The sequence below is a fragment of the Hylobates moloch genome, unplaced genomic scaffold (genome assembly GCF_009828535.3).
Source record: "Hylobates moloch isolate HMO894 unplaced genomic scaffold, HMol_V3 SCAFFOLD_7, whole genome shotgun sequence".
NCBI classification, from domain to species: domain Eukaryota; kingdom Metazoa; phylum Chordata; class Mammalia; order Primates; family Hylobatidae; genus Hylobates; species Hylobates moloch.
In genome coordinates, this window is record NW_026652282.1 from 37,978,601 (window position 1) to 37,989,847 (window position 11,247).

Sequence of the window (11,247 nt, forward strand, 5' to 3'; positions counted from 1 at the left end):
TGCTATAGACATCACACAGGAGAGGCCTCAGTTCAAAAGTACTTTTCTGTCAAGACAGTGGCCTAGGGGTTTTACTTAAATAGTATTTTAACCAAGAGCCATAAATTCTACAGTGAAAAGGCAAAAAGGAGAGCATCTTCAGGCTTCCAAAAGGTGGGGAAATGTGAGACGTTAAGTTTATGGGAAGAGTAAAATCTGCCTCCAGATCCTCAGGCACCACTGTCTCTGAGCTGATAAGCAAGCATTGTAAAGGGGCCTATCTTTAGGTGGGAAAAGGCAGACAGGAGGGAAGAAAAACCTTGTCTATGGAAATTGTTGTCCTGCCATCAGGCAAGCAGAAGGAGGAGCAGAGTGTCCTCCTGCTTTTTAATATTCTTCAGCTCAATAATCCCCAGTATTTTAGACAGCAATATTTTGGTTTTCTTTATACACAGAAAATTCCCAAATGACTTCACTAGTACATTTTACCAAACATTTAATGAAAATAGAATGGCAATCTGTTAAAAATGATGTGACATATGAAGAAAAGGAGAACATTCCCCAACTCATTTTATAGGCCAGCATAATCACGGATACTAAAAATATAAGTAGGATATAACAAGAGACATTTCAGGTCAATATTACTCAAGAACATACATGAAAAATCCCAAATAATGTAATAGCTATTCAAATATAGCAATATATTAAAAATATGATATGTCTGAACCAAGTTGAGTTTACTCCAGAAAGGCAAGGTTGGTTTAACAATACAAAGTTGAGCAATGTAATTCATCACAACATGATTAAGGACAAAAATGATGTGTTCATCTCTATAGATGCTGAAAAAAATTGATAAAATTCCATTTCCATTTATAGGGGTAAAAAGCTCCTCTAAACAAACTAGTAATAAAAGAGAACTTCCTTAAACTGATAAAATTATCCACAGAAAAAAAAGCTACAACAAAAATCATACTAAATTATGAATTGCTAGAAGCTTTTCCTTTATGACTGAGAACAAGACAAGTTTGCCTGTTATCACCTCTTCTATTCATTGTTGTACTGGAGGACCTTAACAGAGAAATAAGGTAAGATAGAAACTTGGAACTGATACAGAGGAGAATGAAAATAACTGAACTCTACAAATTTGCTTGACCCTGCTTTATTTTGGGAAGGGTGTGGCTAGGACTGTTTTGTTCGAAGTTCTGTGTATCTTTTTTTTTTTTTTTTTAACATTTCTTATATTTGGTTCTATGCAAGTGAAATGGCATATCTGGGAAAAAATATAAAACGATGGTTAGTGGCCATTTGAATTGACTTCTGAAGGGAGGAGACATTTTGAATCAGCCTTGCTCTAGTCAATGGGGCTTTCTGAGGCTTAGTGAAAATTCGTACTTGTGCCCTATTCAGGCTAATGTTGCTGGCATATCTTATTTTGATTTTACTATGGCTGACAAAAGGCAGAGTACAGAAAGAGTATTATTTTGGAAGATATTTTCTCTGGGACTATTTTTTTAGAACAAAATCAACAGGGTACTGATATATGTTTGGATACTGGAGCACTGACTGATGCATACTGTGATTCACCTACTCTTAAAGAAAATGACATACATCTGGCTATTGCACATGCACAAAAATGTCTAAGCCTGATGCTAATGGATGAGTAAGCTTAGCTTCAACAATTGGAATGAAAATAAAACAATTTATTTTAAGACTTGCTATTACTAGACAAGTTCAAACAACAAGGATGATCATGATAGAATTAATAAAGATCTTTGCATGATAAACTGACAGGCCATGCAGATATGAAGGAAGCAATAGATGTAACCTACATAGACATCAATGGAGCTTTGATTATATTAAAATGATGTTCTCCTCCAAAAGAGATGAAGATTTCTCTACTATTCCTAGATATCTACTGGGAGGGTGATAGGAAGGAAAAGGTAATTGAGGGAGTCACTGGGTAGGTGAAAAGTATACTCAGCATGAATATACTTGGGAGTGGGGTCATAGGTTCTTAAGTGAATTTAGGATGTTTCCATAGATGGCTTTAACCTTGTTTCCTTTTTAGTCTGACTCAAGTGGATACAACTAAACACGCTGAGTGTTTTCCACTGATTTGGCTGCTATTGGGCTGCATATATGCAATGTCAAAACAACAGAACACTTTTGAAACGTTGCCAACGTGGGTGATTGACTCACATAACCAGTTACAAATAAATGTTTAAGGGTCTTCCATATACCGAAGAGCTGATGTTTAAGTTCATCTAACTTCTCACAAACACATACAGTGTGATAAAGCTTGTTGCTCCTGGGTAGGCAATGAAGGATCAGCAGCACACCACTGAAAAGATGTGAGTGTAGCCATATGTTGAGCATCCCTAGCAATTATGGAATGCTTTAAAATGGATAGGTATTCACATATTGAAGCTATAAGTTTCAGATATTTATCTTCTTTGATGCAGCCGTCTGAACCAAATCTTGAGATTTGATTTTTCTTTTTTCTTTGTTTTTGAGACAGGGTTTTGCTCTGTCCCAGGCTGGAGTGCAGTGGCACAATCTCAGCTCACTACAGCCTTGATCTGCCAGGCTCAAGCAATCCTCCCCACATTAGCCTCCTGAGTAGCTGGGACCACAGGCAAGTGCCACTACACCTGGCCTTTTTTTTTTTTTTGGTAGAGACAGGGTTTTGGCATGTTGATCAGGCTGGTCTTGAACTCCTGGTCTCAAGCAATCCTCCCACCTCGGCCTCCCAAAGTGCTGGGATTACAGGTGTGAGGCACCGTACCCAGCCAAAATTTGGTTTTCCATTGTGATTTCAGGATTCTAGATTGGGTGCTGTTTCTCCTACACTTTCCTTTCCTCAGTCTCCATGTGAGGTTGTTGAGAGTATGCACTGTACAGGGTCAACACATTTGAGGAGACACCGTTCACATTGGGGACATATACAGAACTAACTTACCTGGGAGCGCTGCAGGTGAGTGTAGACATTCCAGGCCTCTTGGCTGAGTCCTGAAGCAGCAAGAGAGCGCCCTCTACTCCATAAACTTTCTCAACTGGTCATGCACACCTCAGCAGGGCCTGCACTCTAACATTTACTTGGAGATGAACATGTGCACATGGCTATGCTTTCTTCTGGCCGTACTCTGAGTATCTGGATTCCAACATTTCCTCTTACACTGAACTTGTCATGGTCACCTTATCTGGGGTTGGAGTATACGCACTCCTTATGTTTTATGTGCTAGGCAGGAGGTAAGTTCACAGGAATATACGGTGTTGTGTGCGTGTGTGTGTGTGTGTGTGTGTGTGTGTGTGTACACAAGCAGCTGCCACCCTCAGGCCCTGGGACGATCTTAGTACTCAAGTGGAGTACATTCGAATAGGCTTTATCCAATCCCTACAGGTAGTGTTCCCCTGATTCCTTTTCTCTCTCTCCTGCCCTTCTCTATTTTTTTACACACTGGCTACCTCTATGGTCACTGTGCTAGGCTGAAAAAAATGACATCTCTCCCGAGATATAGCCACTTCCTAAGCCCCAGAACCTGTAAATATTTTCTTACATAGTAAAGAGTGAATATTACCTTATATGGCAAAGTATGTGATTAAGTTAAAGATATTGACACGCAGTGCTTATCTTGAATTTTCTTGGTGGGGCCTAAGTGCAATCACATGTGTCCTTGTAAGAGAGAGGCAGAGGGAGTTTAGAGACAAATACAGTCACCTAATGCGGCCAGAGAGGTCAACAGCTGGTTGCTGTGTATGATTGTTGGGATTACACATTAATATATTTATTAGCTTTCTATTGCTGTGTAACAAATTGCCACAAACTTAGTAACTCACAACAAATATTTATTGTCTCACAGTTTTTGTGTGTCAGGACTCTGGCCATGGTTTAGTTGGGTCCTCTGCCAGGCTGCAATCCAGGCGTCAGCCAGAGCTGAGTTCTCATCTAGAGGCTCAACTGGCAATGGATCTGCTACCAAGCTCTTGTGGTCATTGGCAGAATTTATTTCCTTGTGTTGGTAAGACTGAGGACTCTGGCTTCTTCCTGGTTATTGGCTGGAGGCCGCCCTCAGCTCCTAGAGGCTTCCATAGCTCCTTGCCACATAGCCCTTTCCATAGGTCCACTCAACATGGCGGCTTACCTCTCCAAAGCCAGCAAGGAAGAAAGATAGCAAGTTAGCTAGTAAGATGGAGTTATATAGTGTAATGTGATTACAGGAGTGACATCCCATCGCATTTGCCATATTCTGTTGGTTACAAGGAAGTCACAGGCCCCACCACACTCAAACAGAGGGAACCATACAAAGGTATGAACTCCAGGGGTTGGGGATCGTAAGGTCACCTAAAGCCTGTCTACTACAATACATTCATTTAAGAAATTATATGGAAAGATGTTGGTCAAAGGGTACAAAGATTTTTGCAGGATAAATAAGTTCTGGAGAGGTAATATTACAGTCTGGTGACTATAATTAACAATACTGTATTGTATACGTAGAAGTTGCTAAGAGGGTAGATCTTGACTGTTCTCACCACACACACACACACACACACACACACACACACACACACACACACAAGAAAGTAAACAGTAACTATGTAAGATGATGAACATGTTAATTAGCTTGATTGTGATTATTTCACAATGTGTATGTATATCAAAACATCAAATTGTACACCTCCAATATATACAATTTTTATTTGTCAATTGTACCTCAATAAAGCTGAAAATAAATTATTAAAGAATGAGAACCTTTTCCTAATTCACACGAAAGTATCACATTGGTTAGTAGCAGCTTTTTGTCCACCCCAACACTCTTTATTTTTTTCTGACAAAAGTAGTGCTAAAATGATAAATCAAGGGACAGACATGTAGTTATTAGCTGACGGAAAGTGATAAAATTGGAGAGGGTGTAATCATGGTGTAGTTTTACAGGCGTTCTTTCCATTTTGATAACATTTATTAGAATGTGACTGGTTTTGGAAAACAGAAATCTTAATAAATAAACCACCACAACTTAAAATATCTCCTATTGGCTCAAATTCTTCTTTTTTATCAGACAAATTATCTCCCAAACAGGTTCTATAAATACGCATTTGTTATAAAGTTGTGTGTTCATCTTAGTGAATTTAGAAAGTAGGGGTTGCTCATTAGTGTTGATCTAGTTTCTCTGGGTTCCTCTAACTAGAAGGTATGATGAGCAATAGTGTGTTGAGTGAGAAATACTTGAAAATAATTTTCTTCTTCTTCGAAATCTTGTCCATCCTCATTGGCCCAAGCAGGTTTCAGGCCTGAGTCACCACTTACCTGGACTGTTGCCAAAGACTCTAGACTTCTCTTATTCTAGTCTATGTCTCTCTGATTTGTGTTTCTCCTCAGCTTACATACTTTGTGTAGTGCTTCATTCCCCTCACCTTAAATTCTGAGTCCTTTTGACTGTTCTCCAAGGCCCCACATGGTCCCCCTACAGGCCAGTTCCTTCAGGCTCTTCCTATCAGAGTGAAGGAGAAACACATGCTCTTATATGCCATAGGTCTTCGCACATTGTTCCTTCTACCTGAAATACCTTCTTCCCTTTCTTCAACTTGTAAACTCCAACTCATTCCTTTAGTGCTTTGTTTTATGTAATTATTAACTTATATTATGAGACATTTCAAACATAAACAAAATAGAGTAACATAATAAACAAGCATATACCTACCATCTGTTTTTAAAAATATTGGTATCTTGCCATATTTACCTCAGATGTATATTTTTCCAATTTCTATAGTAAACATTTTCTAACATACAGAAAGTTGAAAGAATGGTACAATCAACACTCATATACCTTGTACTGAGTTTCGACAATTGTTAATATTTTGCTTATTTATTCTCCTTCTCTCATTTCATTTATTTTATTTATTTCTACCTCCTCCAACACCACATACACGTGGAACATTTAAACCTAAGTTAAGACATTGCAGGCATCATCACGACACTTCACCCCAAAATATTTCCACATACCTCTCCTAAGAGTAAGGTGTTCTCTTACATAACGTTCACATCATTGCTGCACCTACGAAAATTAACAAGCATTCCCTTACTTCATGTAATACTCTGTCAATATAAATGTTTCCCTGAAGTATCTTTTTATAACTATTTTTTTCTATGCAACAACCATTCAAATTTCACTCATTACATTTGGTTTTGTTTCTTTAAACTATTTCATTCTAGAATGGTTATCCCTACAATTTTTTCTTATGATGCTGACTTCAGGACAATTGACTAAGTGGCATAATGCATAATCTGGACTTCTCAGAATCTCTCCTCATATTTTCATTTAATATTTACTTTAGAACGTATGTCTCCTGATAACTGAACATTTTCTTCTTTCCCATGACTCTTTTACCTAATCATTTTAGCATACCTTGACGCCTGAATCAATTATATAATTAGTGATTCTAAGATGGTAATTTTCTAATTCTTTCAATTATTCTACATTTATTAGTTGCCATTCTGCTAAAAAGAAGAGCATTTATCACTGATCAACTGGGAGTGAACTCCAGTTTTTCCTCTAGGGTAATTACTTCATTCTTTTCCTTTAATTAGCAATTTTTAAAGTAAGTCATCTCAATTAATGACAGATGAGTGGGGTTTTCCTTCTTTTCTTCCTTTTGAGTATTATTATGGGCTATCTTAGTATGGGTTTCCCCAGAAACAGACCTTGAGACAGAACTCAAGTGAAGGTAGTTATTTAGAAAGTGATTCCAAAGACACTGGTAGAGGAGTAGGGAAATGAGACAGGGAAGAGGTGGAAGATAATCAGGGAGTGTTACTTAGTGGCTCACCACTGCGATTAACTAGAGCTTAATCCTGATGCAGAAAAGAGCCACGTAACACATGTGCCACAGAGCTGTCTCATTTGAGAGGTATTTATTCACCAATTTCTGTCAGTCATTCTTTGAAGACTGCTCCTAGGAGCATTAATTAGTTGGTATTATCAACTGGCCATGTGGGCAGGCAAAAGGGCTCCGATATCCAGAGAAAGCCCTCCAGCAAAGAAACACAGATGCTGGCAGGTACTGGCACTCAGATGTCTACTGATTAAGGGGTATGAGTAAGGCACCAACAGTTAAGGTCAGCTACACTGATTCATGAGTTTTTATTCATTAAGTGTGTTACCATCACTTATTAAAATCTCCCAAATTTGGCCAGTGGGAACCTTTTCAAGCCTACTGGCCTTGGATTCTTTTGGTACACTTTCATTAGCTTTGGGCACTTTCTAACTTTCTGACACATGATGAACCAGACTCACTTCATACTTCCTCTGTCCCAGACCTGGAATTAACCATTTCTCCAAGAAGTTCTGATTCATATTATGAAGGAAACCAGGATCTGAGAGAGAAAAATACTCACTGTTAATGAGTGTGGGATTGCTTCTTGGCCCTTTGTGTGGCCTAGTTTCACAAGTTCACATTGAAATTTTTAATTCAAATTTATACAGAATTCTTTATTTTTAACTTTTACACTGAATATACGGTTTCTAGTAACACTATTATGTAAAAATTAATATACCAATATTACTACTGAGTAAATATTATTATAATTTCTTTGTAATTCTTTTTGTTCTTACTATATCCTAATAAGTATATATAGAGTACTGTGCTCTGCAATTACCTGAAATAATTTTCTCTCTCTTTCTTTTGTGCTTTCTTTTTAAACATTTTGATACAGTTATGATCATTTCTTGTCATTTTAGAGGTTTCTTTTATTTTTGAATATAGTAAAACATTTACACAGTGCATATATCAAAACATATAAGAAAATACTCAGAAAAATCTGCCTTTTTTAGTTTCCTGGTTTGCCTTTTCTGTGCTTGTTTTTGCATATGTATTTGTATTTCCCGTACTTTCTTACCAAGATGGTAAACTAGCATATATACTGTTATGTGCTTTGCCTTTTCCTTTTAACAGTATATCCTGGAATTGAGTTTACTTCCATTCATAGAGATCTTCCTCATCACCTTTTAAAGTTGCATAGCACTCCATTTTGTGGCAGTAACACAGCTCATACCACTGCTGTTGAATGACATTTGGGTTGCTTCCAAATTTTTGCTTTCTTAAATAAAGTTGTAATGGATTATCTTGTGTGTGTGTGTGTGTGTGTGTGTGTGTGTGTATGCATTTATAAAGCTGCAACTTTAGAGTAGATTCTCTGACATTCATACCCTCATCAGTAGTTTGTTGTTATTGATGCACTTGTTTATTCCCATTATACTCATATTATTTACACTGTTGCACTTTTCCTTCTAAAGCCTTTTGCCTCCAAGTTTCCTTTTGTCTAATTGCATTGGCTAATACCTCCAATACAATATTAAGAGTAGTGGACATAGTGAGATCCTTGCACTGTTTCTAACTATAATGTGAGTGCCTGCACTGATTCCCTATTAAGTAAAATGCTGGCTTTATTCAATCTTGTTTTATCATGACAAAGAAGGACCAATGCCTATTTTATTAAGTGTTTTAAAAGAATGGACTTTGACTATTACCAGATGCCTTCTTTTTAACATGTATGGATATGTAATTTTAAAGATATATTAATATAAAGCATTACATTAATAGATTTTTTAAAATATTGCAACTTTCTTACATTCTTGGAATAAACCCTGTTTGTTCATGATATGTGAGGAGCTCTGTGGACCCGCTCCCCAGTGAAACGGCTAGAAATTATAAAAAACAAACAAGCGTTTAAAGTCTCTGGGAACAGCCCTAAGGGCATAATGAAAATGAAGAAACATTTATTCAAGATGATTTAGTAAATCAGTTATTAAAACTCAAGAAGAACTGTAAGAGTCTGTAGTATTTGTATCCTCCCTCCCTTCTCTCAGTTCAGTAAGTCAGAAACTCCACTCAATACTGGTATAGCCAAGAATACAGGGCTCCTTTTTCTCCCAGCTCCCAATTGAGGGCTAACTTACTGGAAGAGGCACAAAATCACCATTTCTCATCCTGCCCTCAGCTGTCTGTTGCTGAGTCTAAGCTCTGGGCAAGTACAGGTGAGAGGCTTCTTCTGCCCAGCCCTCACGTGTGGAATGGAGTCTCTCTACCTTGGGTGTGTTGCCACTGAGAATACTAGGGCCCCATTCATCTTTAACCCAGCTCAAGGCACATGAGTTCCATGCTGCAACAGGCAAGCAGAGAAGAACTGGTTTGATCTAGGTTTCTGAACATAATTATAATGACTACTTTGTAGTCTTTAATCTGTCAAATCTGACATTTGGTCACTCACAATTTCTGCTGCTTGATTTTTGTTTATTTGGTCAGTTGGTTGGTTTGCAGTATATGGGTTTTACCTTCTTGTGTTTTTGCATGTCTTGTAACTTTTTTGTTGAAAACAAAAAATTTAGATAATATATTGTAGCAACTCTGGGAAATAGTTACTCCTTTTCAGGGCTTATTATTTGCTTGTTTACTTGTTTAATTACCAGCAAAATTATTTTAGTGAAATCTATTTACCTCTGCATTGTGAATCCCCTGATGTTGCTTTTCATGGAGTGCAGCCTTAGATGTACCCACAGTCATGCTGGGATGACAATGGTTTTGGCAGGGCTCTCTTACTGTCTCTTTCCCTGACCCCATCCAGCAGTTGAGCTTCACTAATTGCTGCCTGATTGCTGTATGTTTCAATGACTTAGGATAAAAATTGCTTCCCCATAAATCCAATGAAATCTGGGCTCCTTTGAAAGGATAGTTCCCAAAGATACTATTTGAAATTAGTTATTACTTCAGAAGGGCTCTTCAACTTTCTCTTTCCCTATTTCTCTGGAAAACTAGCTGGCCTACAATTTACCTTGTTGTTCCACCTATCAGACTCCTCTTGAGTCTGGGTTGCCTCTGTGACTTTCTTTGATCAACAGAATGCCATGGAAGTGATATAAGAAATATGAGATCACCATACAGTGAGCAAGCCCAAGTTATCCATGTGGAGATAGAGAGTTCACATAAAGGAGCATCAAGGCACCACATAATTGAGTTAATATTTCTTGGACATTCCAGCCAGCTCAATCACCAATTAAATGCAGCTGAGTGTATTATCCTAGCCACCACATAAAACAGAAAACGTTCCAGCTGATCCCTGCCTGAATTCTTGACCCACAGAATCATGAGAAATAACAAATTGTTGTTTTCAGACTCAGTGTACCTTGTTAGAAATGGAAATTTGAAATGCCTATACTGTTATAAAGAAAATCCTTGTAACTTTTTCTAAAAGTTCTAAAGTTTTACATTTTGCATTGAAGTCATTATTCAGGTGCAGAGGAGTCACCTGGAGCTTAATGAGCTGCATCCAGGTATCACAGGCAGTGGCCAAGAACAAATCAAGAGAACAGGGCTGGCTGAGTGCAGTGGCTCACACCTGTAATCCCAGCACTTTGGGAGGCCAAGGCAGGAAGATCACTTGAGCCCAGGAGTTTGAGAACAGCCGTCTCTGCAAAAAAGTGAGACCCCCATCTCTGCAAAAAAAAATTTTTTTTAATTTTTAAATTAGCCAAGTGTGGTGGCACGGGCCTGTGGTTCCAGTACTTGAGAGGCTGAGGTGGGAGGATCACTTGAGCCAGGAGGTGGGAGGTTGAGGCTGAAATGAGCCTTGATGTTGCCACTGCACTCCAGCCTTTGTGACAGAAGGAGGCTTTGTCTCAGGAAAAAAAAAAAAAAAGAGGGCGGAAGTCCAGAAATGTATTTTACGTAGCCAGCCAAGAAAAAAAAAAAAAAAAAAAAAAACCTTTAAGGCTAAAAACAAAGCAAAACCAGTTACTACTAATATTAAGAGGATAAATATTATGAATGATGAAAAAGTTAACAAAGTGAATAAAGCTTTTGTAAGTATGCAAAAGGAACTTGCATGCTTCTCAAAGGGCCTTTCTTCTGAATCTCTGCAGAATGAACTGATTCCTCAGCAGGTCATGAAAGAAAACCAGCTAATACTGATGAAGCTACAGAATTAATGGCTCACTTGTAATACAGTAGTGATGCATCTAATTCCCCCAAAAGACAAATAAATAAATGTTTTATATAAAAAAAGCCTTTCTTCAACCTAGAATGCATTCACATATTATGAGGGTTAGAAATCCAAGGTTGTTTTATTATACCATTTGTTGTATAATCCACATTTTCCCCCACTGATTTGTAAGATCACATCTGTCATAAGCAAGTGGAGCAAATTGTCCAGAAATAAACTTATGCATATATGGAAAGACCATATTTATCTAGCCATATGCTAGTACCATGCAGTAT

The 11,247-nt window shown here is 37.9% G+C and overlaps 1 pseudogene; it reads left to right on the forward strand.

The window, feature by feature from the left end:
• The first annotated feature begins 3,166 nt into the window (after positions 1–3,166).
• Positions 3,167–10,972, forward strand: LOC116811040 (ribosomal biogenesis factor-like; annotated as a pseudogene).
• The last annotated feature ends 275 nt before the right edge of the window (positions 10,973–11,247 follow it).